Here is a 25,133-nt window from a genome sequence, read left to right as displayed (position 1 = left end):
TGGGTTAATAATAGATTTGTATTATTTTTTCACAACAGCGGATATCTTCATCTTAATTCAATGTCGCTAAACTTCTAGGGCATGAAATAATGAAATCCTGTTTGATGCATGATATAAAACTGCATTTCCTTATAGTCAACTCATTTCCTCTTCCTAAGTATCGAAGTCATAGGAACTAAGGGGGTGGGCGGTAGAGAGGATTGAGTCTTGATTAATCATATTTTGAGCATACTTGTTGAAATATTATTTACAACGTCCGGTTAGGTCTATTCATGTATCTCAATAATTAAATTTTATTTGACTTGGGAAGTCAATATTGGCTTATATTTATGGAAGTTCTTTTTTTCTCTCACATGCATGCAATTATAGGCCTGTTATTTTTTTTTCTAGCGTGGCACAATTGATATATGTATAAAACGAACCTTAAATGAAAAAAATAAATAAAAAAATATTCCCCTGAGAAAAAAACAATCACTTTCTCATATGTAACTAAATATGTTTAAAAAAAATTGGGGAAGAAAGCATGTTTGTAAGTCGTAATCAAGACTAATTCTTAAAAAAAAATCCCTGAGGGGGAAAATAAATGAAACTACGTTTATTGGGACTTCTTTTCCCTTTATCAAAAGTATTACTTCCTTTTTCGAAGAAAAAAAATAAAGTTTTGTTAAATTACATAAATAGGTACATATTTAGAAAAAAATATTTAACATTTTTTTTTTTTTTTAATTTATCAAACTATATGGTGTTGAGTTTCAGTCTGGGCATCCTAAACTTGTTTGAGACCCTTAGGTTCTAACTAATTTGTTCTAGAAAAGTCTTATAGTTATAGATGGAATTTGACTACATACAATGCACCACTCTGTATAGAGGCTCGAAACTACGTTCTAAATGGCTGCAGGAACTTCAATGACTACATTGTTATGTCATAGATCAGAAATCCCTTAACTTGGTTCAAAGATGCTTACATATATATAGAGATACACTTTGATACAAGACTTACTCTCATTCTAATTGAATATTTCTGCCAAGGTTTTATTTTATTTTTTGATTCACATTGAATCTTTAAAGAAAGCAAAGCTTTTTTTCCCCCTTAACATTCAAGGATCATACGACAAAAAAATGGTCCATGTTAAGACATAAAAATGTTATGTCCTTTATTATTATTATTATTAAAAAAATACAAGATATGAGTTTGATCGATCAAACATGGGTCTAAATATTTTTTTTCTGGGTGTCGTGTAAATGAAATGTGATTTTGAAGTCCAGTACACCAATCAATCAGCTTGACATATGTAAATTATGTATTTTGATCAACTTAGCTTTCATTTTTTTTTTTTTTTAAATTTAAAATAATATTAAATTTTAAAATGAAATGTTTAAAAAATTCCTCATATCAAATAAAGAAGAAGTTATAATAGACTTTCTTGAGTTTGTTGTTGAAAAGGGGGTTTGAGTAGTGTTGGAGTCATGTCTCTTTCGAGTTTGGTTGAGCTCAAGTTTTTGAGAATTTGAACTTATTAGGTAGATTTTTGGTGGAGGAATGGGCAAAGTAGTAATATGCCTTATTGTCTTTTGGGCACTTCCCTATTGTCTATATCGTTGTTTTGGATTCTTTTGAGTATGATTTCATTGTTCTACTTTGCTCAACCCCTAATATGAACGTAATGTGATGTTAATGTGGAATGACACATAGAAAATGGTTTACGTACAGACTAGGCGTCCTGTATTTTTACAAATAAGCCCGTGGTGGATACGAAAAAGAGAAATTGTTATTTTTGCTTTCAAGAATTAGAAACCTCGTTTCATATATTCAAGGAATGTGTAATAAATTAACCCGATCCTTGAGATGGTGGAGGACAAAGTGTGGATAAACTTAGGATTGAGACTGAGTCCCTAAAATTAGCTTATTGTAACATCATGACTGTATGATGATAGGGCGAAGATTGCGTGGCTGTTCTTCAAAGTACAAATATGCAGTGAAGAACCAAGAACTCCTTTCGTGCCTCCATGATTACGTCTCTCAAGCAATTATAATCCTAAACTCTCTCTCCATCGATGGTAAATTCACAATATAGAATGTTTACGAACAATTATTTGTTAAAACTATCTGGAAATCCTTTCTTCATGATATGATTAATTTAGTTATCAGGTCTCTGGTTTTGACGGGGTTTCCTTTTTTGTGCCGTTAAAGTAAGTAGTAAAGTCGTGTTTTTTTTACAAGTTCAAGTAATATTAGATCCTGCCCTAGTTTTAACTTTATATCATTATATTTGAGAAGATTTAAAGGAGTCCTTGTAGTATATTTTGAACATAGTACTACATTGAATCTATTTTCCACATATTTTTTAAATGATTTCTAAAACAACTATCGAGTTGTTTTATTTAAACATATAAGTTTATAGTGAAATATAAGGCATTGTGAAACATCTAACAAGTTTGTTTCTGAACAAATCAAATCAAAATTTGGTAATTACTTAACTCTTGAAAATAATTACGTGCTTTTTTGACCTTTATTTACTCTTCATTGACTGTTTTTTTTACTATACCAGCCCATTTCTTGCTGCATGTTGGTAAAAAAATGAATTTCCCAATGTAATTAATTTTTTTTCATAAATATTTTTAAAAAAATAAATTTTAAATATTAAATTTGTGTAAAAAAATTTCAAAAAATCTACAGTTATAAACAAAAAATAACTTTTTTTTTTCCAAAATTAAATTTCAAATACCCATAGCTATTTACAAAAAAGTAACTTTTTTAAGGAAATAATTACTAACATTAATTTTTTTGGAAAAAAAATTAAAAATTAAATTATTAGGAAAAAACTTTCAAAAATCCATAGTTAGTATTAACGAAAAAAAAAAAAAAATGGAAACAAATTTCAAAAACACAGCTATTCACAAAAAATTAAATTTTTTGGGGAAAAAAATCAATATTAATATTTTTGGAAAAAAAATCAAATATTAATATTTTTGGAAAAAAAATCCAATATTAATATTTTTGGGAAAAAAAATTAAAAATTAAATTTTTACGAATTTTTTTTTCAAAAATCCATAGTTAGTATGAACAAAAATGAAATTATTTGGAAACCAATTTCAATCGTTAAATTTTTTGGAAACCAATTTCAAACATTAAATTTTTTTTATTATCGACAAAAAATAAAGATTTTTGAAAAAACAAAAAAACAATCAAAAATCTACAGCTATTCACAAACAATTAAATCGTGATATCAGTCCAAACATTCTTCAAAATGTTCCACAAATTATTATTACTTGTGGGGCACTTTTCCAAAACTTTCGCATCAAAGTGTTCCCACAATAGCTCTATTGGGTTCAAATCATGAGATTGAGCTAGCCATTGCATAATAGATAAGATGTGAGAGGCTTCTTTCTTTTCCAATAAAGTTTTTACAGAGCTTTGATGTATGTTTTGGGTTGTTGCCTTGATGAAAAACACGTTGTGGAACATTTTATAGAACACTTAGAATGAATCACACATGCTTATTTTGAAAAAGCTAACAGCAAGAAATACAAAAGTATGTAAAGCAGTTATAGCGGCAATGGGAGGATTTTTTGATGAAGCTAAAATTTAAACAAAAATAAATGTTATACCCATATTGAACCTTAATTTGTCTTCATTTTAATAGCCTAATTACTGTTTTACCTGATGATTCTAGTCATAGGAAGTTGGATAAATAATTGAAATTCCATTTTTTCCCAAACTTTCCCTTGCTAGTGTGTAGTATTCTGTTTGTAAAAGTATCAAAATATGCAGGTACTTAATTTGCTTTGGAAACTCAATTCCTCTTCATCTCTTTAATCCACTATAAATATACATATATGTTCAAAAATATACCTATTCAGTTATTTATATTATAGTGTCTCTTAAATTGTGTGTGTTTTTCCCTTAAATATATGGAGGACATTGTCCAAATATGGGGTTCTTGATGAAAAAAATGAAAAAATATAAAGTTTTAGCCATATTAATCAATGTGTTCAGAGGTTGTACATCACCCTGAAATTGTGATGTAAAATTCTTACATTTTTACCTAAAAAATAGTCTATATAAGTTGAAATGAATAATTTAGATTAATTAACTATGTGTCATAAGATTTAATATCATTTTTCCCACAAATGATTATTTCTTATAAAACTAGACACTACGGTAATTTTTTTTTCCTAAATTTGATTTTTTACTGTATAAAACATCTTTATTAGACTTCGATAAGGACACCTATTCTAGCTCTGTACTTAGTGTCCTTATTCAGGACCGCGGTCAAGTCCAGTCTTACTTATTGTTCTTAAAGAAGGATAAAATCGATCCATCGTGACGTCAATGTGTGTGTTTTTCCTCCTTTTAATTATTTTCTCATATAGTATTAAATTATATAACCAAATAACAATATAATATTTTCGTATTATATTGTATTATATGTAATGAAATATATTATATTTTTTTGCAAGATATGTGCAATAATTTTAATACATATTCTAGATATCTTATTTGCCTTAATAAACCATCGATATTTTTATAAAAAATTCCAAGGACCGGTCCCAAGGACTGACAGCCCTAAGGATTGGTCCCAAGGACCGACGGTATTAAGGACTGTTCCTAAGACTGGACCAGATAAATAAGGACTGGCACAACATTGCCTGTACCTCAGTATGTGCCAAAGTTATGGTCGATTATGTATTAGTAACGTTTTGTGCTACCTTCAATTCTCAAAATTGAATGGCCTCTTACTGTGAGCATATATGATTTTCCAACCAAGTCAAATTAAAATCGAACTGTAACTTTTGCCATAATCCAGGTGAATAACAGACAAATAAACATAGGTAAAAATGACAAATAAATTATTGTTGTACTGCATATAGTGCGCATTCTTTTTTTTTTTGTCTGCTGTGGATTATTTTTGCAGTGTCTTTTTCAAAGTCAAAAAGTGCCAGTCTCCCAAACTTGATCATATGAATCAAATTTTTACCTTACATTATGACATTTATAATTTAAGGACCACTCTAATGTAGTATAAATATCAATTTGAAAAAATAGAAAAATGAAATTGGATTTTTTTATTTTTCTGGAGAAATGCGTAAGATATTCAATAATTGTGTGCTACAACTATTGTGTTATGTTGTTTAATGATGAATTCATTTTTGAAGGAATTGTATTATATGGTAATAGGTTGGGGGGAGATCGCTCGAACTACTGTGAACAAATCGAACAAATTTTTTGGGTCCCTTTCGACGCGTTTTTTCCTTTCAGGTAGTAAAAATGTAATATAGGGGGAATTTCTTCCTTTGAGACCTTCATACTCGACGCACGGTAATTCACAAATGACCCCTCCAAGCGCAATACTGTCCAAAAGCGTTTGTAGTATGCACTTACATCTATACAAAGACACAAGTTATTTATTTAAAAATAAAGAGGCGGGAAATACGAAATTACTTTTTCTCCACCCTAATTTATCAATTTTTATTTTCATTTTTTCAGTTTATAATGAACCCCCCTCCCCCTTTAATTTGTCCATTATGCTATAATTATTATTATGATATTTCTATTCTTTGGATGATGAAAAGAAAGAAGTCTCTTTCGGATGGATGTAATTAAAATAATGAATATTACCTTTTTCTATGGAGATAAATCTCTCATTAATAATGTATTCTTCGTATGAAAAGAAGAGCTCTTACTAACAAACTACTACCAAAGAATGAATGAAGGGGAGGCAAGAAAATAAAGAGAATTTATACTGTCCATTACGTTTATAACCCTGATAAAACAAAGCAAAAAAATGTACATTGTACTACATATTCATATATTGTCCGGTACATTCATATTATTTAATCATTCCTTTCATCAATATTAATAATACGAGTAAAACTACTCATCAGCGATTCCATTAACACATAATGACGTAATGAGTTACACCACCATGTGTTCGTTCATCTCCCCTTTACGATAAGTCTCTCCCTTGTTTTCATCAATATAAATTATATCCTATTAGTTTTGCTTTTATTTGTTAAGGCTGTAAACTAACTTATTATTTGATTTTTATAATTTAATTGCTTGTGTATCTTTATTGAGTTTACGAAGCTGCCCAAATCAACTGTATACGATGCAAACATGGCTTTCAAGTAGTTTGTTCTTAGACTCAGAGGCTCTGAGATCTTGTCATATAGATTATATGGCGTGGACATCAATCAGTCTTGCTACAATCCCCAAAACACAAAAGGCCTTCCATTTTGTTTTTTGATTTAATATATGATTTTCTTTTGAGGGATTGAGTCGCACATAATTGAATGAATGTCCGTACTTACAGTATGTTCCTCTCTTTCAAAGTAAGACATGCTGCTTCTAACGTTTTGTCCATGGTTTTTGCAAAGTTGCGGATTTTGTTGATGACATTAAAAGAATGAAATAAGATCATGAAACTTTTCATGAGGAGTCTCGTGTTTGATTCACATTAGGGGAAAGAATAAATGATAAAAGGACTTTTAAATAATGAATGATTTTCAAGGTAGTCACATTAGTATCCCTTGAAACTCTTTAAAAAAAAAAAAAGTGAAATTAGGACTGTATTTTTGTAGGGAGTAATTTATTGGGATCTATCAATTAGTTATGTTGTTTTTCCTTCTCTTTTTGTCTTCATCAAGATGGACCCTGGTTGATTACATTACAGCCTTATTAAAACGCCATAGTTTTATGTTATTAAAGGATCTATGAACACGGCAAACTCATTCTTTAATGTGAAGGAGAAAGCAGTCTCTGTTCTGAGTCATGACTCAAAATGATTCACCATCTTGGAATTACAATTATTTTAATTCATCTTCTTCACTCTTCTCAATTTGTATTTCAAAATTATCTGAGCCAGTCCATAAATAGTATATTTCTTTATTAGTGTTCTCCCGGGTTCTTTTATTGGAAGGGGGGATCTACCTTGTGCCAAATTGGAAATTTATAGCTTCTTAGTTTCTATTGTATATTGTTTATAGTCTCGTTTTGTCTTTTCTTTTTTATTATTTGTCCCGACAGGAAGTTACATCCTCATTCTAAGGTTTGTGTTTTAGCCTTGCCTTCCTTTGCAACAAGAACCCGGTATAGGCCCTAAGTACGTCATAACGGGGAAAGGGAAACTTACAACATTTGTATAGCCAAATTATTTGACGTTGGCTTCGACGTAGGCATGCAATAATGTTGAAACTTTTTTCGATTGAGTCTTAAGTGATAACGGATCTGGACCGATATTGAATCAAATTATTTATAAATCAAAAGGTCGTAGCAAAAAAATAAATAAATAAAGTGGATTTTATTTTATTTTTAATCTGATTAAGACCTCCTTCTTTTGGGACCACTCTAGACAGAATTTTACTATAACACGGGTCATGATTGATACGTTACGCTATATAATTTCCAGTGGATGAAATCCAACACTATTAAGCAGTGCCATAAGAACCATGGGGCCTCCATCTTATATTAAAAGTACTTGAGCCGTACTATCTCAAAACGCTTCTGTACCTAATTAACCATGATGAAAATAGTACTATAATGGAAGAGTGCCAAGTTTTTTGTAGTTGTTCATTGAACATATGTTTTTTTCTTAACTTTCTAAAGCTGTTAATCATTATTCTTCCATTCTTGAGGAGAGAACATATTAATCGTATAAACTATAAAGTGTAAACACCAATTTGTTTGCTCATGAATGACGGAGTGTAAGGTTGAGGAGTTTTAAGTGGATAAGAATTGAGGATTCATATCCGGGTAATTCCTGCATATATTATTGGTAAATACGTAGTGTTTTTTTTTGTTTGTTTGTTAATTTCATTCATCTTAGAGCTGCTCGTCATGAGTGCTAAGCAGCTCGCCTCCCAAAAATTCTTATAATTGTCAGGGTGACCAAGTTAATTTTCATCCATGTATATAACGGAGCTGGAGGCTAACTTTTATAAAGATGCAGAAAGTCACAGTGTTTTTTGGAGATTAGAAGGATCAGTCTGGGACTAATTTATTTCACACATTTGAACATGTATAGGTATATTTTAAATATATTATTAAATATACAACATGCGTTCCCTAGGTCTGTGTCATTCTCTGGTGTTGGCAAGGTTCCTAGAGGAGAATATATACAAAGACACATATTCTTTGTGGCTGTATGAACTAGCCCAAAATAAATTCTCTTTTATGCAGTCAAATCTTAATAAAGGAAACTACTATTTCTCAAATAAAAAATTGACTATATCTGGATTCTTTATATACGAAGTATATATATATATAACCATAATTTTGGATTTTTTTCTAGGGGGTCACTCTTTGAAATGTATCCGTATTGATTGGAAATCAATGATATATACAATTTGAAGTAAACATACTAAACAAAAAATGTTTGCGTCAGCTTACGATTACTATCGAACAAAAGGATTAATCCTCATGAGAATTGTTCATTCTCATGAATTTCTATGAAGTTGATAACAAAAAAAAAACCAAAAAAAACAGGAAGAAAAAGTTGCCTTAACGGGGATTTTTTTACTTTGTGTTTCTTCTAAAAATTGGTTTCTGTACGAACGTTAACAATAAGCGTATTTGTATTATATCTGGATTTATCTGTATGTCAAAAAAAATAAAAATGTTTCTTTGTTCTGTCAAAAATAAAATCCTACAAATTTATGACAATGGTGTGACACCATTAACTAAAATCTTACCTATGGGCTCTGATTGGTTGAGGCTGACACAGTGTATAATAGTGTCTGTGACTTTTATCTATAAATAAAAGAAATATCTATTATTTTTTTAATCCATGATTATATAAACTTTTTATTAGAAAGCTCTTAGCTCATTTGATAATTTTTATTCATTATTTTTGCAGGTAAGACAAGGAGAGAATCCCCAGGTGACTTAATTCATGAAGAAAAAAAAGTATTTTCTTGCAATAATGATAATAACTACTTATTCCCTTGAATATTTTGTCAATATTGCGAGTCGTCGTTAATTAAATTATAGAAATAAATTATTTATTTTCTGACAAGTTTTAGTTTTAATTATAACTGTCTTTGTACAATTTTTATCCCTATTATTTTATACATTTTTTAATATGTAAAATAGGCTTGAAGATTTGGAGAGATAAATTGTAACTAGAATTGATACATATTTTTTCCCCTTCAAAAAATCCTTTTTTTTAAGTGATGGATATATCATTTCAAATTAGATAAATGGAATCCAGGAAAAATCTATACATGGAACACGGTTTCTTTTGAAATGAAAGAAGGAATTGAATAAAAAAATGGTGTAATGAGTGTTTTAAGAAATTAAAATGTTTTTTTTTAATCAGATTTATTTAGTTCATGTCATACTAATAGTAATAAATAGGAAAAGTTATTTTAATTCCTTAAGATATTCATCAAAAGGTTGTTTTAATTCAATTTTTTTAAAAAGACACTTTTTTTAACACTTTCAGGAGAAGGGCCAATATATTCCTTTTGACCATTTCAAAGACAAAAAAAAAAAGTAGTCGTCTGTTACTTTTTAGTATTGTTTATTTATATTTCAATACTTGCCTTCAATTTGTAGGCACAATTGCTTTAATCGATATATTTTAACTAAATAACGGGTAAGTTGAAAAAAAAAACCCGAAAGGAATTATTCTAAAGTCTGAACAATAAAACAATGCCTTGTAGCTTGTGATGTAACAATAAGAGTAATACAATAAAAGGTAACTTTTTGCAGTGAAAGTGAAAAATGCTGAAATCCCGGCAAGCGTAAAATAAAGAAGTAGAGTGTATCAAGGGTGTAACTTGGAAAATGTGTGTACTTTTATTAATTACTTGTGGTAAATTCCGGCATTGCTTGGAGTTCATAGGCATCGATGAACGTACAAATTTTGATTTGTACGTTAATACGTCCCAGTAATGTCATCTATCGAACTTTGCACGGACTTTTCAAACGACCCTTGTACTTAACCCTACGAGATTTTAATGATTTTTACATGACAGCATTTTATATTTTATAGAACTCGTTAATATGAATAGGATTATACATCAGAAAGTAATGTGATACAGTGCTACTTGTATATTTTACTCATTTTTTTCTTTATACTGTACATATAGGTATATGCTATACATCAGGGAGCACAACCCCTCCTTTGCACATGCCCGATGATATATTAAAAACGCATACAACACTTTATTAATATGACTACATTGTTGTTTCTGAGATCAAAAGTCCATTTCTTTTTTTAACATCCATACAAACATAATCAAAGGAAGTATCTACACTTTATAAGATTAACACGCCCTTAGCAAATATATAGTTGTATATGTCAGCTAATATGCCTCTCACATCTCTTTAAGTTACCCTTTTTCGACAACGTCTCAGGCGGAATTCCAGAAATGTTTACATATGTGTTCCTTCAAACCAAAAGACCAGTTAAAATGATTTTTCTCAAAATTGAGCCCAACAACATTGCTAGTCTTTGTCGAAGAATAGTTATCCTTCAATTCTATCAATAAACTACTCTGATTAATCCTTTTGACATGCCCCAAATGACACTAACAGATTCAAAAATGCATATTCACAGTTAAGATATTAGAAATGGGCAGATTTTATTTGTAAGACCTTATCAGGAGTAAATTTAGTCTCATAAGCCAAATGAAGCGGTTAAACTCTAGCTAACATTAACAAGTATCTCAAATGATCCCATCAAATTGAATACAAAGCCTATATTTAACGAAAATATGTTCGTGAGATATAGGGCTCTAAGATAAAAAAATGTAGTTCTTTTCTTTTTCTATTTTTTGTGCAAGATTGTTTTTGTGTTAACGATCGACATATTCTGTTACTATTTGTGAGAAGACTCTTTGGTTCAAGGGATCGATACTCGAGCTTTTCTATTTGTCTATCCGGATTTATACAGTATCGCAGAAAAACATATTTAGATGTATAAAAGGATTGATTGTCCCATTATGAATATTTATTATTAGAAATATGACTGTTGATTGAATTACTTTAGCTTTTGTAAAGTCATTATAATATGTATTTTGAAATCTGTTACACTCATCGGAATTTTTAACCCCTCCCTAAGGAAAATTTAATTGTCATTTGTGTTAATGTCTTTAAAATAATCTACATTTGGCTCAAGCTACCTACTTTGTTTATGCAATGACTATATATAGCGCATAAAACAAATCGCTTTCGAAAACAAACTGAAACAATTGAATTTTTTAAATAATACTTACAACATATGTTCGGAGAGTTTATTACCCTTTGAAATTGCTTTGTCTAGAGGATTTACTATTAATATTGTGCCTCATAAATATTGCTCTATCTACCTAGGTGTGAATTGAATACCCAAAAAATGGAGTAAGGCAATGCTTCGAAACTTAAATAGGTAATAAGACTACAGGTCATTATTATAGCATGCGTAGGTAGAACGTTGTTTTGGTGACTAGGCAGAAGTGTTTGGCGTCAGTTAAATAAAATGACATCGATCAACAAAGTATTTATTCTGAGATATGCAAACTTTGTAAACCGGGACAGGTTCTTTGTCTGGAGAGTCTGGAAGGACATGCAAGAGTCTGGAGGTGATTACACCTCTACTCAATGCTACACTGTAAAGAAAACGTTGACTTGGTGGTCTAAGTTTTCAAATAAATTTGTTGGACACAGTGTTTGGCCTCGTAGTTCATCGGATACCAAAAGTCATGGATTTCTTTCTGTGGAGTGTAGTTTGAGCGATCAACCAACAGATCCTCCTGCAACACAAAATAGGAGCTGGTGTCCAGGATCCTGGGGGAATTCCGGAATCTGCTAAATGAGACTGTTGTCAAGACTTGCTACCGTTTCCGAGGTGGAGTCGGTGCCGTGATTGACGTCAGAGGCGATTATATTTAATAATATATTTTTTTTAAACTGAACTTTCATTCAACATTGGTTTTCATTAAAATTGGATGATTAGTTTTGAAGAAAATGTTTGTTTTTTAAAAATCGTGTTGGTTGTTTAACAGAGGTTGCACTCTGTATATGACATACCACAGAAGGATAAATAATACTAAGAAAATTGCAACTTTTTTTTTACTTGTGCTGAGGGGGAGTTATTTTCTTGAACTCCATGTAAGTAGGCTTGATACTCGGTTGCTCCTGGACAAGAGAATATATATTATGTTTACTCATGGAAATCATGTGTATTTTGGTTATGTAAGAAAAAAAGAAACCGAAAATCAATATGGATAATTTGAAGAATGTTTTGCTGTAGAGCAGCATTCATTAGTTTGATTAGATCAACTACAATCAGCTGTGACAAGGTAGGAGGGAAAAAGGGAATAAAGAGGGTCAATGACAAGAATGACTCCGATTGGGATCAGGAATTCTACGCTGAGTCCAAAAGAGAGTTTTCAATTATAACTTTGCAACAAATTCTTCCGTCTTTTATGAGCACACATCAATATTCAATCAAGTTTCGAATATTTACTACGGAGTTAGATAAGAATGAAAACAGATTGCAGTCTGGGCCGAAATATTGGAGCCTTAGACGAGCGTAGGGTAGGGTTAAAAGGCATAGAGATTATCTACACTTATCAGCAGATATTATTCAAACTGAAGAAGAATAGGAAATATAACTAATTGAAGTTGAGTATTGATATTCTCATAGTAATTATTATTTTCTTGGGATTTTTAGGAAGAAATATAGGAATATTATAAAATTATTATTTTCACGAGGATTTCGACAATTTTCACATGTATATAAGTACCTACTGAGAACTCTTTCCCTCGTTCATCCATTCAACATAACTACCTTCTTCCACACTCATTTTTTTTTTATTGATGGAAGCACATTTATTTTTCATTAAAACCATCAATCAAAGAATATATTATTTGAAGTGCTGAGATTCATAATATATACATATACTATACGATTAGCTACATGAATTGATGTGTGCCACAAATATACATACATTGTTACATGTACATTAGTTTTGAGTAGGTAAAAATAACAGGAAAAGGTATTGTAAATAAGAGCATTTATTTATTTCTATATAGTTGTAAGAAATATGAACTTTGATGCTGGGAAACTTTTTGCAGTTTCGACCTGAAACGCGGGTTTTTTTTTTTTTTTCCCAAAGCAAAAATCATTATTTTTTCTTTTTTGTGGAGGGAACATTTATATATAAAGTCCGGGAGCTCATGAATAAGAGAGAGAAACACTGATAATTTGTTGGGGAGTTATTAATAGTGATGAAAATCTCGGGTATTTTGGGCATGTTAAAAAAAAAACCCAAAATCAATATGGTAACCCTGATAATTTGATCAACCATCAACTGTGCCAATGTGGAGGAGAGAAAGAAATGGTCAAGATCATTGGCAAGAATTACTCTCATGTTGATTCCCAATTCTACTCTGAGTCCAACAAGGACTTACTCCGATAACTTTGTACTAATCCTCAAGGTAAGCACAGTCAGGTTTAGAATATATCTAAATGTAGTAGAACTGAAGTTCACTCCTGAGGAATTAAATAATAATGACAACTGCTAAGGACAAAAAAAATCATTCAAAAAAACCCGGGTCAACTCAAAATATTCATACGATTTTCATCACTTGTAATAAGGAACACGAGTAGAATTAAGGATCGACATTGGAGTCAATCCTAGCTATATCATTGCTAGATACAGAGTAGGAATTGTGTTTATCTCCTTTCTCTCATAGCTGTTCACAGCTGATCGAATAGAACGTCATGAGGGAGGAGCTGCATGTCTCCCAAACATTCTTCAAATGTTCTGGCAGAGCACGATAATTTTCGCTTTTCTATTTTTATAACTATACATATCTACTAGTTTTAGGTCTCAGATTGGAAATCCTAGAACGCTCTTACCCCCTTATAATTTTAATGAAGGATGTCTTTCTGTACGAGTTTCATAAACAAACAAGAAGAAAAAAAAATAGGGTCAAAAATGATGTTTTAATAACACCAATTTAATTGTTACTTGTATTTTAAATTGTTGGTACAGACTGGTCTTGAATAAATCACTTAATAAAAATAAAAAGATGAAAACTACGCCCAATTTTGGGACGTAGTAGGTATTCATGCTACACATATAAGATGTTTGCTAGAGATGTTTGTTTGTGTAAGAGTGCGAGGAGAAGGCGGGAGCGAGACATAATGCTACATCTGAATTAAGACCATTCTTAATATCACCTGCCTGTTTTATGATTTTGGTTGGATAAAATAAAGAGAAGAACCTTTTACATTTAGAATTGCATTATTGCAGAGAAAATTATATAATTATACTTCAATTTATATATATTTATTTTATTATGGATTTTTAAATCAATTCCTACCAAAGATAGGCAATAATTATTCTTTCAGATGAAGACGTTATTGTAATATGACTTATTAAATAATGAACAAAAAAGAGCACACGCTCAACCGTTTTTCTTTTTCTAATCTCTATTCTTAGTTTCGCCTTTACAGGCATCCCTTTTTTAATCATTGCATACCTAGTCACATAGTATCTTCAATCAAGAAATGTATTCTAAAAAAATAATCGTAATTGAACATCTTCAACAAATTATCAAATAAATAAAAACATTTTGTTTATATTTTGAACAAAATAAAACCTTGTCAATATCCTGATACGAATCAAAATGCCTATTTGAAACAAAGAAAACTTGTCAAGATTTTGAAAACAAGAAAATCCTTAACACAAATGGTAGATTCTTTTAACCAGATAATATCAAGAGATATGTACTTAAATCAGACAGGCAAGAGAGAATAACGAAAATCCTTAGAATACCCATCTTAAATTCTAACATAAAAAGTAATCATTTCAATTTAATTGTACAAAAATTAATAAAATTTTACTTTTTTGAAGATACAGTTGACCCCACTTAAGTCGGATATCAACGGACAGACAAAATTTGCCCACAATAACAAAAGTCGCTTATTGAGTGAGTTATATACTATATTGTATCTAATTTGAGACTTTCATAAAGCCTGTGATTTTAACTAGTTCCATTGTATACATTTTAGATTCCGTTTCTAATTATTGTCTTTAGTATTTTGATCAAAACTGGCTTACTCTAAACCAGCGTTTCCCAAAGTGGAGGATACTGTCACCCTGGGGGCGGTGCTTTGATATTGGAGGCCGTAATGCGAAAAGAGAGAATTGGGGCGGTATAGCAGATAAGCAATGATTACATATCATTGTATAAAACAAAAAAATGGGACTACAATGTAGCAGGATTGAATATTATCCGGTTGATACGATAAAAGTACGTTATATTGATATTTTATTAATGTACGTCATTACAGGTGCTTATATATTTTATCATATACTCAGTATACTGTTACTCTCAAATACAAAACGAATACTTAAAATAAATACTCATACTTTTGTTTAAAACGTGGAATTACAGAAAAGTAAGATCCAACAACTAAAGATCAGGTTATATACCCTAAAATCTCAAGCTAGAAATTAAAATGCATCCAGTAGTTATAAAACTGTATTAAGAGTATATTTTCTTTCTGTAACTATTTAAACCAAAAGTCCTTGAGAGTCATGAAACCTATTTCTCTGCTGCTTCGAGGAATGTTAAAGGCACAAAAAACCATTGAAAATATGGGTTTGATCACTTCACAACAATCCATTAACGGTTTGCATGCTTCTTACAACGTATATTTGTTGATTACTGTAAGGCTTACACGATTGGGCAGTATGTAAGATTATGCACAAAGTTGTACATAAGTTACCTGACCAAATTATGAAGTCTATACTTATCAGTAATAACTCAGCTTAAGGAAGAATATATGAAATGCCTGAAAACATAGGAAATAAATTGTGCAACATTCTTCAAGGTTACTTTAGCTTGCAGTTAGATGCGTCCATTATACTAGGAAACGAATATGTACTTCTTGCTTTTTTTTTTTTTTCAAAATGAAAAGTTGGTTCCAGAAATGATATTTGTAAGAAATCTAATAATAAATACTAAATGAGAGTCGATATTTTATAGGATTGATAAATTTTTCCAAGAGAAAAATATTTCACTTACAAACATTCATCGTTGCTTCATCAGTTTCTTGAAAAGCTGTATCTGGTGAACTTTGCAGTGCTTTGTGTAAACCACAGGCAGCGTCTGGTATCCTAAAAATCTTTGTGGTCGGCTTCACAAATCAATTAATGCTGTTATCACAGCGGTAAATAAGATTCCCTTAATTCCAGGCTGTTTCGTCAGCTTGGCATTGATGTAGAGTTTTAACGTTTATTGCTACACACAGAAGTTACTGTCAAAGGGAAACTTCATCAAACTTTTTTATTATTTGTTTGACTCTAAAACAGGGCATTGTGATGATCTAAAAAACATCAAAGATGACATTGTTTATTGTCAGATATATTCACAAAGTTCAATGAAATTAATTTGTAGTTGCATGGAAATTATACCAGTCATATCTAAGTTAGATCTGTTATGACCACCTTCCTATCTAAGTGTAAGTTATTCAAACCAAATTTAGCCCACCATGAACTTTTCCTTGTACATACCATAAACCATTAAAGTAAATTGCAGGATGACTGTAATTTATATCAAGGAGACAAACACTATGTTCCTTTAATTGGTTAGATGGAGTTGCACTGATTAAGTAATAGTAAACATTACAATAGCTCCATCTAACCGAGGAACCTTTTGGTTAAATCAATATACATATGTAGTATATTTCTTTCTCTAGGAATCACCGGGGCGCGAACATACACACAAAGAACTAATGTTACTATCCCCCATTTTTTTCATTTTGGAAGAAGAACTATGTTTTTATGGAGGGGGGCTAGAAATTAATATTAAAGGAAAGGGGCGCCAGCCTGTAAAAGTTTGGGAAACCCTGCTATAAATAAAAAAATAAATCAGGTTTTTATCGAGACTGATAACTTCCTTTGTCCATCTACTTGCTTTGACCTTGGGTTTGACTCAATGATCAAGACCAATCCTTAGAACTACGTCACTAATAGTTGTGTTACTTGATCCCTGGATCACGAATCTGTGATTTGTTATTTTTTTATAAGCATTTTTTTGGTTACAAAAATATATTTTTCATGTTTTGTTCATATATTTATAATGATTTAACCTTTGTGTGAGCTCTGAGATTTTGCGTTCAATTAATGATATTCTCCACATACGGTTATCAGCAAAATAAATTGAGTTTTGACGTAAATTTAATGTTGTTTTTTGAGAGGGCTTTGTAAATAGTCAAAAAGCGTTGACAAAGGGCAATAAAAGATAGATTAATTGACTTATTAATGGGCTTTTGCAACTGTTTATGACGGAACAAAAAAAATGGGGAGGGGGAAACCGTCACTTTTCAAGAATACATATATCTGTCATTATTGTTGATTTGTATACCGGTACTTTAGTGTAACCAGAGTATTGGAGCATTTAAAAGGATACTATACTAAACTGATATTAGAACAGACACGTGCAGTTCCGTTACATAATTAAAAATTGGCTCAGCAAGGACAGAATCCCTCAAATTTGTCCTCTATAAAAAATCTTATTAATAAGGCATTAAAATAGAAAAAAAAGGTAGTACTTTCTATTCATTTAAAAAAAAAAAATTAATGTGACTTGAAATGAAGTTTAGCAAAGAGCTCCTTCGCTCATCAATACATATTTTTCTCTCAAACTGTTGAGTATTGAGTGAGTAGCTACGTGTGAGTGTGCTTATGAAAAACAGAGAGTAATACCAAGGTTATTTTGGGGAGTTATCATTTATATTAATAAAGGAAAATTAGTATGTTTGTTGACCCCTAATAACTCGTGGCAATTTGGGGTAATAACGCAGGTTATCTTATAAAATAAAGTCATCAAATTTCTAAGCTAGCTCCCACCCAAAACAAAAATTCTTAGGACACCCTTGTATGCGAATGTAAATTGTCCTTTAACAACATTTAAAAATAATATCATTAGTCGAAAATGTATCAAAAATTAGAGAAATACCGATATTTATATTATTACTGGAGCCGGTACGAACAAATGGTATCGTGACACACACTGTTTCTATATATATTTTTTTGTAATGAATGGAGTTCATGTATTGTATTCAACAGTGTATTTATTTGATTTATAATAATGCTCAGTGATGCATAATATTAATCTTATTAAATCTTAATCTATTATAATACATTGAAATTTAAAAATTCAACATCATAAAAAGACTAGTTATTTATTCTTTAAAAATAGTATTTAGTCTAATTTTCCTAATTTAGAGCTCCAACTCGATATTGTTTCACTGTTTATGGGTAGATGAACAGTTGTAACCTTTGAATGACCGCATTCAAATGCAATTTCTGGAAAAACTAGGGATTTATATAATCATTAAATGAATGCAAACAATAGGAGACATCGGAAAACGATCTTTGTATCAAGAATGAAGAAAAGGAGAAACCCCCCAATTAATTTTTGACTTCATATATACATACTGGTCCTTGCAAATGAATTACGACTCAAATTTAATACATTGGAACTAAATTTTTTGTTCAAGATTATTTTTATGCTGACGCACCACAGATAGTATGTTTTTGATTAAATAATTTATTAAATATTACTAAGACGTACCCATATAATATATTTTATTTTGAATTATTTTATTAAGACCTTATATAACTTGACCCAGAAGTGGTTGGACCACAACATGTAATTCTGGGACAAGAGCTTATGACCACCACAGAAACCAGATCTCAATCATCTTGAATACTCTATATGGCGGCACATCGAAAGTCAGGCCTGTCAAGTGCGCCATCCAAATATTGAGGACCTTAAAGCCTCTGTCGACCAGGCCTGGGCCGCAATGTCCAAGGACTACCTCATCAGGGTATGCCAGGGCTTCCAATACGTCTGGAAGACGTATTGGAAGCTGAGGGTGGCCATATTTGATAATTATATAGGAAATCAATTATTAAGACACCTTGGTTTCAATAGAATACAGAAAAAATGCCTTCAAAATGAATAATTATATGTCTTTAATTATTTGTCCACAAAGAGTCTCAATTATTTTGCACTGACTGGTACAGCTTAATATTTCATAGGGATATTTGAGTCAATTGTTGTATGGGCTATATTTATTTAATTAAAAGAAATGTTTATGATATTTAAAACTTTAGAGTTATGAGCCGAGAAATAACATCATACTACCTATACAACAAATATCCCAAAAATTCATAGACATATTTTATCAACTATTATATTTGTTTACAACATACATTTGATTTATGCTTAGGCTAATTTTGCCTTGATATGAACCCTTTTAAATAAAGTAAATCAATTTATAATCCTTTCATTGTGACAAATAGTTTTTGTTACTCCTTTAAAACGAGAAATTGTTGCGTCTTCAAAGGATTCATCCAAATAATTCGTTGATACGAAATCAATCACAACATTTCGTAGAATAATACAAAAAAATATAAACCCAGACTGAATTGTAAGAAAATTCCATTGAATTTTCTGTAAAAATTTCCTGTGTATGAGTCAATCTAGTTCCGAGTAAATGAGACAAAAAGAAAAAAATTAACAGTTCTACTGTTTCAGTAGATGCCATTTTGACGATTGTTGTGTCATTTTTATATATTTGGTCCTATCTGTCTTTGGGATCGGTCCTTAAGACTCTCAGGTCTAGAGCTGATTAAAAAAAGAAGAAATTTAGTTGAATGAGAACGGAACTTTATATGTTTTTTGGGACAAATATGCAGAAGTGAACTGGATTGGAGCCTTATGACCTAAACAAGGACTGTCACAACACTAATTTTGACGGAAATGAAGAACATTTACATAGTATATTGTCAAATTATTTGAGGTCATAATAATCTGTATATTTTATACTACTAATTCACTCAAAAAGTATTGAAGAGAAAGAAACAACGACGAGCCTTGCTTAATACATGAAAATATACTGGGAGAAGAAGGAGAAGAAGTGAAAAAAAAGAGCGCACTCACCGTGGTTTTCCACTTTCATAGCAGCAAACTCCTTTTCCCCTTGCTGTCTACGGCTTTTCCCATCCTTCCTTCTATGTATGTTATTACTGTTTCTCCCGACACATAGATTTTGATATTCAAAGTATCGTACTTAGTAGTAAACGTCTCCTGTTCAATCAAACAGTATTACACAGCTTTACTCCCGTGAATATTAATATCATTCCTGTTCTTTGAATCAATTGTGAGCTTCATGCCACGGAACAACATATTATTATTTCGAGGGACATTTCTCATTTAAAGTAAGATGTGTGTTTTATGTTACTTAATTTATGTCGTGTTTATTGCCGTTTGCGAGGGAAAAAGGGTTGTAAAAGTCAACAAAGAGAGATAGAGGGAGTTAAATGACGTAGTCTTGTTTACTTTTTGAATTAGGCATGACAAGATGTCATCATAGTTTGTGTAGGTTCTGTTGTTGAATTATAATTAATTTACTCACTCAAGCTACTTTTTCGCTACAATCCATTTTTTCTGCTATTAGGCGAAATGTACATTATATTTGGATAATATACATAGAACAACGACATTTTACCACGTGAACTAATTGTAGTAAACGTACATGATGCTCAGATCACATATTACATAGGTTGTTCATAATGTTTAATTTTAATTTAGTTGAGTGTTTTTTTTTATTATTAATTTTTGTACTGAAGTACAATTTTATTTTTAAGTCCAGTATTTCAAAGAAAGACATTTAACCTACTATTTACAAGTTTGACAAAATATTTTATAAGCAATAAGTAACTCAATTAAAGAGAGGCAAGTGTTAGAGAGAAAAAAACAAACTGGCACAAAAAAAAAAAAAAAAATCCTTTATCAAATGGGGTTTAGCAAGTTATTTATAATTAAACTAAAATTTTTGGTAATTATGTTTTCGTAGTTTTAAATTTATACTAAAACTTTTCTTATACTAAAATTGATTTAATCCTGGTGAGGACCAATGTATATAAAGGATTAGTGATTTAAAATTAATTTTTTGTGAATTACTATTGATTTTTGAATTTAAAAAAAAAAAAAAAAAAAATTGTGAATAACTGTAGATTTTTGATATTTTATCCAAAAAGTTTAATGTTAGTGAATAAATATGGATTTTTGAATTTTCTTTAAAAAAAATTTTTTAAATAATTTTTGGGATTAGCAGTAGATATTTGAAATTTTTATTCAAAACAATTCCAAAAACAAAGCCCCCCTCAAAATATAATCCTGCAGACGTACCTGAAGTTCAACCAAACTAGTTAAAATTAGAACGTTCTCAGACCGGTCTGTGATTTACAGAGAGTGTAAAACTCAACATTTCTAGTCATGTATACTTAAGCATTTTTACCCCCTCTTCAAAATAGGTTTTTAATGATGTAGCATTGTGTGATCCCTAGATTTTTTTGCACAATTCAGTATGTCCTTCCTATTGTCCATTTATCAGCTAAGAAAATTAAATTTTGACGAAAATTTAGTCGTATTTTTTGAGGATGAGTTAATATTTTATTATTATTTTGAGATACAAAAACTACAGTCAAACCAGTTATAAAAGGCTGCCTATCTTGAGTGTGTCTCTACACTAAACAACCTTACCCAGTTTCCAAATGTAGAATTGTTACAAAATAATAATTTTTTTTAAGTAGTCACCTGCACTATGCGATAACTTTTTCAGTTAATACAGGTTTGACTTGATTTACAAAATTGTAGGAGAACTTATAGCCACGGCTATAAAAAAGTAGTTTTGCTTCATACATTTTGCACTATGCAAAATAGTTTTACAATGAAAAAAGTTTTTTTGATTTTTTTCTCTTTATTTCCCTTTACTCATCATTTTTTTTTGTCTATTTGCAAATTTGTTCATTGCAAGAAGATTGCATTTTTTTTCATTTTTCAAAAGGCAAAATTGTTATCAAAATGTATTTTTGTTAGTGAAATTCCGTTTGTGCATCTTTTTCAGCCTCCTCGTGTAGTAAAATATGTAAGATAATTGCGAAGAAATATGCACTCTAAAAAGTTAATTTCGCAAATTTGCAAATGAAGGATTTTGCTATTGTTTTTTTGAGCTTCCGAATGATTCATTATTATATTCAATTTGCTTTATTCATAAATATATTTGTTAAAAAAACATACAATGTAACTTGATATCTTAGTCTGTTTTCTTAATGCATTCGACTTTAAAATATAAAAAAAATCAATTAAAGATAAAGGTATTTCAATTACTTCACAGAAGTATTTTATGAACGTGAGCAACGTAGGATAATTCTTCATGTTTTTCTTCCTTATGATGTCTTTTTCTTCTATTCAAATCATTTTGATCAAAATTGATTGAAGATTACAATTCCAGTTAATTTCTTTTGATTCTGAGCCTTCAATTTTTGTTTTATTGAGTGTATTGATGAAAAATGATCCTTTTATTTAGTGGAATGATTAGAATTGTATTAAAATGTGCGATATTATCGGCCTAACATTTTCTTATAGCTTGAAGTATGTTCTATTAAATTATGTTAATTAAGTAGAAAGAAACATTTGCTAATTTTATATTTTCAAAGTGATGTCACGTATTTTTTAAAGATGCATACGCCGAGAATAATGATGAAAAAATTAAACAATAATTTAATTATATGATATTTTTGTGTCATTAATTAAATTCGTAATAATTCGTAATAATTTTCAAATATTCAAAGTTTGAAGATTCTATGTCGTTAAATAAGGATTTTATAGGGATTTGAAATGAGAGTGTGTTTTCAGCAGGGGATTTTTACACTGATCCGTACTTGAATTTTCCAATCTTTAAACAACCATATCTCTGTTTTTAATGGAGATATGGTTTTGAAATTTTGCATAGAGTCCAGTTTTATTGGTTCAAACACAAAATTTGTGAGATAAGAAAAATCCGTCTGATGAATTGTTCTGGAATAACCCATAAGTAATGATGTAAATCGGTGTGTTTTTTTTAGGTGGCCCGTTAATTTGTAATTGGTAATCTGAAGAATCAATTTTTTTTTCCTTAGCAGTTGTTATTATTATGTAATTCACGAGTAGAGAACATCCTTTCTTAAATAGATTGATTTATATTCAAAACCTGATTGAAGATTGGCGTTTGCTCATAAAAGACGGAGCATAACCTGAGGATTTGTTGTGGAGTTGTGATTGTATGTCCTTGTTGGACTCAGAGTAGAATTGGGGATCGACATCTGAGTAATTCTAGTAAATGTCCTTGTTTATATCCTTTTTTCCTTCCTTCCATGTAATAGCTGATTGTAGCTGATCAAATGGGATCAAACATCATGAGTATTATTCTTTTTCTCCTCCAAAATATTCTTTAAATTGCCAGGGTAACCATTTTAATTTTCGGTTTCTTTTCTTTTGACATGCCCATTACCGGATGATGAAAAAGTAATGAGACCTTCTAAAAATACAGTTTTGAATAGGTGTTGTTGATTAAAGTTCCGATTATTTTGGAATAATTTAGATTCTAAGCCTTTAATTGATGTACATTTTGTAAACAAAAAATCTGTATATCTCGCGATGGAGGCAAGATGAGCCGTCATAGGTAATTTAATCCTTGTAAGGAGGACCCCCTCGGAGATCATGAAGGCTTTAAACCTCATTAATGCCACAGTTTGTCGAAGTTCAGAATTCGTTTGTGTGATTGGGATAATCTTAAGGACAACCCCAAGAGTAAAACACCCACCAAAGTGAAGCCGGAAGACATCATGGAGGACTTTAAGGTCAAATCAAAGTTGAAAACGTCGGAAATCGCCAAAAAGAAGAAAATGCATTGGTCTACTGTAGGCAAGGCCGTCCGAAAGGCTGGGGGAAGGTTGCTTAGAAGAATTGAGAGGCCACTCCTGTCTCAACGTCAAAAATAACTCTTTTTTTCAGTGATGTCAACAACTTTTGAATGATCTATAGCACAACAGGAACAAGGCAATTTCTTTCTCTTATGAAATGACATTTACCGTTGACCCCGTCTACAACAAGCAAAGTGATCTGGTAGTATGATTTGGTAAGGCTGACAACAGCATCAGGATAGTCACCAAGACCAAACAGCCTCCCTCTGTGATGATGTTTGGGGTTGTGGCATCAACTGGAAAACAAATACCTCGAATTTGGTTTCCTGTTGGATACTGGATACCCCAGCCGATTTCTTGATGGTGTTGAAGGCAAATGTGGTCCCGTAGATCATCAAGACCATGAAGAAGTCCAACAAGGCCATGTACGTGTTTCAGCAGGACGGGGCTACTGCTAAAATTGTACAAGATTGGATGGGTAGCAACATGAACTTCTGGTCCAACAACCTTTGCCCCCACAGAGCCCAGATCTGAATCCTTTGGATTACTCATTTGGTGGCAAATTGAGGAGAAGACCTGCAAAGTCTGACACCTGAATATTGCTGCTCTTAAGACCTCTGTTAACCAGCAGTGGAGGAGCATGGAAAAAGACTACATTGCCAATGTGTGTATGGGATTCTGTAGGCGGTTAGAGACTGTCATTGAGGCTGATAGTGGCCAGATTCATAATCATGTAATTAAAAATTATAGTAAAAAATAACATAAAATAAAATTTTCTACGTATAGCATCATCCTGATCGATTATGAGTATTTTAATGACTACTTAGAGGTAGGTCTAAGTACTTCTTCTACAGCCGGTATACACAGAATTTTCATAATTAGCTATAAGTATTTTTATCGTTACATTTTTTTTGATTTTTGTTTTAAATATAATTTAAATGGTCATCACTTAATCAGATGTTAAGTACAAGTGGATTTCTACATAGTTACATGTGTACCTGTTTAGATTTTAAACTTTAAACAATTTTTCTAACAAAATATGGAGATTAATTGATCAAAAAATTTACTTATTTTCTAAGGGAAATTAAATACAGAATAAACAAATATTTTTGGTAAAGGTTAAGATCACGACGGGAATAAACATGTCAGTCACTAAATGTGACAATTTTCTTTTATAAACAAGGAATGATATCATGCAACCTTCATATTTTGAAATTGTTATAATAAGGTTTTTATATTTTTTGCAGTATTATTTGTAAATTTAATAGAATAAATTATATTGTGCACAACACCCTATGCAAGAACTCACCTTTAATCCTATAACTCCCACTAAATTCATTCAGAATTTTTAGATTTTTAAAAATCCCTTTTCA

General features: G+C 30.8%; 1 protein-coding gene across 3 annotated transcripts in view; it reads left to right on the top strand.

Annotated features, from left to right (window-relative positions):
• Positions 1-25,133, top strand: part of LOC121113698 (uncharacterized) — a 102,963-nt gene that overhangs the window by 56,977 nt on the left and 20,853 nt on the right. Inside the window, exon 1 of one of the 3 annotated variants that reach the window (XM_040707547.2) lies at positions 20,087-20,232. The exons of the other annotated variants lie outside the window; for them this stretch is intronic. The gene's annotated coding sequence lies outside the window, so the exon portion shown is untranslated. Of the gene's footprint in view, positions 1-20,086; positions 20,233-25,133 lie in introns of those variants that run through there. 3 annotated transcript variants of the gene reach the window in all.

This window comes from Lepeophtheirus salmonis, chromosome 2, assembly GCF_016086655.4.
Source record: "Lepeophtheirus salmonis chromosome 2, UVic_Lsal_1.4, whole genome shotgun sequence".
In the NCBI taxonomy this organism is placed as follows: Eukaryota; Metazoa; Arthropoda; class Copepoda; order Siphonostomatoida; family Caligidae; genus Lepeophtheirus; species Lepeophtheirus salmonis.
Note: the sequence above shows the minus strand (reverse complement) of the source record. Positions and strands in the feature narration are given on the sequence as shown.